The sequence below is a fragment of the Octopus sinensis genome, linkage group LG2 (assembly GCF_006345805.1).
Source record: "Octopus sinensis linkage group LG2, ASM634580v1, whole genome shotgun sequence".
NCBI classification, from domain to species: Eukaryota; Metazoa; Mollusca; class Cephalopoda; order Octopoda; family Octopodidae; genus Octopus; species Octopus sinensis.
The window spans coordinates 177,242,247-177,247,246 of record NC_042998.1 but is presented as its reverse complement, the minus strand read 5'-3'; the positions used below and the strand labels follow the sequence as shown (position 1 = coordinate 177,247,246).

General features: G+C 34.9%; 1 protein-coding gene across 1 annotated transcript in view; it reads left to right on the top strand.

Annotated features, from left to right (window-relative positions):
• LOC118762128 overlaps window positions 1-5,000 on the top strand; it is a 92,838-nt gene that overhangs the window by 63,133 nt on the left and 24,705 nt on the right. The window lies entirely within an intron of this gene.

Below are 5,000 nucleotides of genomic sequence, written 5' to 3'. Positions count from 1 at the left end.
ATGTATGCACAAAAAAATCCTAATCTCTCAACTTGTTATTTTATAACCAGTCTTCAATGTTGGTAGTATCCACTGATTAGAGTTTGTCTACTGGGGATGTTCTCCACTGACAGCTGGAACATTTGCAGTTCTTTCTGATCTATCATTTACGTAATAACTGTGATTTCCAATCATGGAAAATAAATATTTTCATACTAGGTTTTATTTTAGTTTATCTGATTTTTATCAAATCCTTCAAAAGGAAGAATAATATTACCAGGAAAATTTACTGATAAATTTTTATCAGTGAAAGTGAAATGGTTCACTTTCTCAGCATAATAAGAACCAATCTCTTTAGAACTCACACGATAGTGTGGATTAACCTTTATTTACAGATGATAAAGCACGTAGATAAAAGCCTCGTTCTATTCATTCAGACGCTTTTTCTTTGGATAATGTCAAAAGGTTTTAATGTAAATGAAAACTGACAGATAAGCAGAAGTCTTTCTCAAAGCCAGGAAGAATTTTTAGTCTACACAAATAGAATACAACCATGTTTAATGTATCTGGTACTTCCTTTTGTCCACGAGACAGCAGCACTAAAGTGTGTAGCAAATATTTTGGATGTTCTCATTCTACCAGTTCAAGGTTATTAACATAAACTGAAAACATCTGTTTACAATTTATGTAAATGAGAACAAGAATGGTTTCTATTGCTGTTTTGGATACTACACTATATTGGTTTCCTTTTGTCAGTTTATTCGTTCGAAGCAGTTTGTATTTAAAATTGAGTAAAACGTTGGTGCGTTTAATACAATCGCATTGTGTTCAGTAAAGGAATGGTGTATTTAACGTAATAATATTCTCCAGACAGTAATACACTATGGCTGATGTGGTTTGATGTGTTCACTGCTTAATATGACTCCGATTGGTCGCGTGGTTATGTGGTCTGGTGGAATAGTAGTAGAAATGTACGGTAGAAGATAGGAGTGGAATAATGTAGAGGAGTATAACAGAAAAGTATAGAGGAGTAATACAGAGAGGAACAGTGTCGAGGAATGATGAGTAGATTAGTAGAGTGGTGTAGAGCAGTGGAGAGATTTGATGGAGTGGTGTACTTGAATGTTGTGACGGATTGGTATGGTTATATAATGCTAGGGTGGATGATACGTAACAGAATGGAGTGGTGGTATAAGGAATGGTCTTTTGTTGTTGTTTATCACTAGGGTCAGTTCTGATGAAGCAAATCTGCACCTCGTTGGTTGCTAAGTGAATGACTCGAAGCTACATACAGATCAATTGTTCCGAGTTCAATTCGTCTAAGTCGAATGACGCCTGCTGTTATGTTCTGTTATTATTATTATTATTATATTATTATTATTATTATTATATTATTATTATTATTATTATTATTATTATTATTATTATATTATTATTATTTTTATCATTATTATTATTATTATTATTATTATTTTATTATTATTATTATTATTATTACTATTATTATTATTATTATTATTATTATTATTATTATTATTATTATTATTATTATTATTATTATTGAGTGAGAGAGCAGTGCATGCCATCAAAGTGACACTGGGGTAAAATATACGAAGCCCAGTATACCCATCATGACTACCCGTCTGATAAGGGTACACCAGGCACATGCATTACAACCATATGTGCGCGATATGGTGATCTCATATGAAGATAAACAGCACATGACCTTGCAGGTGGGGCCCAGTTAGTATTTTCTTCTGGTCGAGTAACCCATCCCACTCAAATGGTCCTTGAATGAGGTTTGTTTAAAGATGCTTCCAGAGGTGAATTATTTAAACCCCAAATAATCCCTCTCAACACATGGCTATGATGCTCCCCCACTACTTCTGCTCGTGATCAGAGATGCACATATCGTCAGCCACTAAGGGACATGCTCAACTGGTTAAGGTCAAACAACTGACAAGCAAAACTGTGGTATTGAGCAGAATATTTGCCGTAGCCCATCTTTTATACCAAGACAAAATAATGTACATGATAACACTTCCAATCAGTTAAGATCAGAAGCCATGAGGGCCACTGACTGGTACTGCATCAGGGCATTTATTATTATTATTATTATTATTATTATTATAATTATTATTATTATTATTATTATTATTATTATTATTATTATTATTGTTTTTTGTATTTATATTCATATTATTTTTGTTTTTTGTATTTATATTCATATTATTTTTGTTTTTTGTATTTATATTCGTGTAACATCGTCCGTTTTTCTGTCCCTGTTTCGTATACATTCGATCCTTTTCCCAAGAAATCTAATGCTCGTAGCTTAGTTTTTCCTTGAGGCTGGCCAGATCGGAGCAATCTCAAGATTAATCAGCCGAAATTGCGAGGATGATCCGGTTCTTGACTGAAGATTAGAGGCTTCGAATGACCCGTCCGTGTTTTTTGTATCGTCTATTTGAATGTTTTGCGTTCTTGTCCCATTTTATATTTTCATATATATAAATGAGAGGTATTAGTATATAGAAGACCCAAAGAGTGGCAGATAACGCTAAGTAAGTGCTATGGACAGATCGTGTACGTATGTCATTATGCCGTCTTTTCCTCTCTCTGATTTCTACCTTTCACACTAACCTATACAATCACATACGTCTATTTATAGAAATTTGACATTCTCGTATTCTTCCTTCCACTTTAAAATTTACCGCTAAAATTACTACTCACTTTCGTAACACCCCATCCATAACTTTTCTCTACCCTTCCCTTAATGCAGCTCTACCATATCACTCCTACTCACACATATCACTCCTTACCTTCTCATCTCTTCCTATCCCTCCCCCACTCCTCTCCCTTCCTTCCCCTCACATTATCTTGACCACCATCTAACACTCCTTTTCACACTTTTCATCCTTTCCTCACTTTTCTTTTCACTCTTTTCACTTTTTCTCTCTTTCTTCCTCTCATTTTCTCTTCCTGTTTTCATTTTGAGCTATCTCCTCATTCTAAACATACACATCTCCGCCCCCTCCCAGCTATCCACAAATACTACCAATACAGTCTAAAATTTTCATTTACACCACAAGACCCTTTCGAATAAGCAACACAGAATCCACGACTCCATACTTTGAAATGACTGAACCGGAACTACTATAGGCACTTACACACCATGCACAGGAAACTTATTTACCACTTCTATACATCAATTTCCTCGAATAATGGAACTGCAACTACAATATCTTTATATATTTTATATTTTTCTCTCTACTTTCATTGTCTTATTTCCCTCTATATTCCCTATCTCCTCCTTTTCCATAATAATTCCTTATTTCGAACTCAAATATCTACATCTGTTTAACCATCTCACATCGTCTCTGATGAAGAGAAATCCATAATATCCCCGAAACAGCTGTAAGGCTATATGTATATCTTTTCCCTTGTAAATGTCCTGAAAACCCCTCACAGCCTTAGCCTTGTTATCTAATTTTGTCTAATATATATAGAGCCCCTCACTTAGGCTCTATCACTACATACCTGACACTCCTTTACTATTTACCCTCTCATCTTTTTACACTCTCATATCTTTCTATCTCTATCACCCTCATCCCCCACTCCTTCTACCTGACACTCCTTTACTCTTTACACTCTCATCTCTTTACACACTCATATCTTTCTCTCTCTATCACTCTCACCTCCTCATTCCTTCTATCAATTTATCCTGACTGACCACTAACCAGTACACTTTCCATCTCTTCCTTTCTCCATTATCACTCTCCCCACCTTTACTTTTTCTTTTATCCTTTTTTCCCCTATCTTCCTGTTTTTGATGTGACTTTACAAACACACTCCCAACTTTTAAGTCACTTAAAAAAGACCTTCGATTCAATAATACCGTTTACAAATTCCGTGCTTGGAATGACCAATTTTGAATACTATTGAAACTTAATCACAGGGTACAGGAATCTTATGTGTACCATTCTGCCTAAATAATGGAATTGAAGATACAATATCCCTGGATATCTCACGTCTATTTTCATTCCTCTACTTCACTCTCTATTTCATATCTTATCAAGAATAAATATTGCTTAACTATTTTCTCACACCGTCACCGATGAAGGGATATATAAAATATCCCGGAAACAGCTGTAAGACCTATTTATAAATGTTCTGAAAGCTTTCATAGCCTTGGATTTTTATCTCATTCTGTTAATTTTTATATATATACACATGCTGATATATGACATACGTTGGACTCCTCATTCGCATAATCACCGAACCTAGAGCTTAACTATAGTCTTCAATAGAACTTACTCGGCATTACCTGACACCTTTGGGTCTTCTTGACACTATTACCTCTCATAACCTCAATTTCTCGTTATATATATATATATATATATATATATATATATATATATATATATATATATGGTTCAAACGCACAGTAAACAAAAGGCAGAGAGCGGCAGACAAGCGAAGGAACGAGGGAACAATAAGTATTTGTATTGGTTTGACGCTCGAAAAAAATGGAAAAATTTTGACGTTTCGAGCCTATGCTCTTCGACAGAAAGGGATGAGAGGAAAATAAATGAAGAGACAGGGGAGAGAGAGAGAGAAATAAAGAGAAATAAAGAGAGAAAGAGCGAGCGAGAGAGAGAGAGAGAAATATAGAGAGAAAAATGTGTCGGGATTAACAGTTTCACATGCTAGTATATATATGTATATGTGTGAGTGTGTGTGTTTGTATGTATATATGTATATATATATATATATGTATTACCGTATAATGGCATTTATGCCTAACTGAATACCACAGTTTCTGTACAGCTGTAGATTCTGATGGTGGTCAGAGAGATGGTAGTAAGTTTAGTTTTAGATATTGGTGAGTGCAGTAATTCCTTCTGGCCATGGGTATTTTAGGTGCGTAAATGTGATTTTGCTTTGCCTCGAGGCTTTTCAGTGGCTGCTATTTCTAGAAGGTCATGTGTAAGATTGTTGGGGAATGGCGTAAGTGAAGCAGT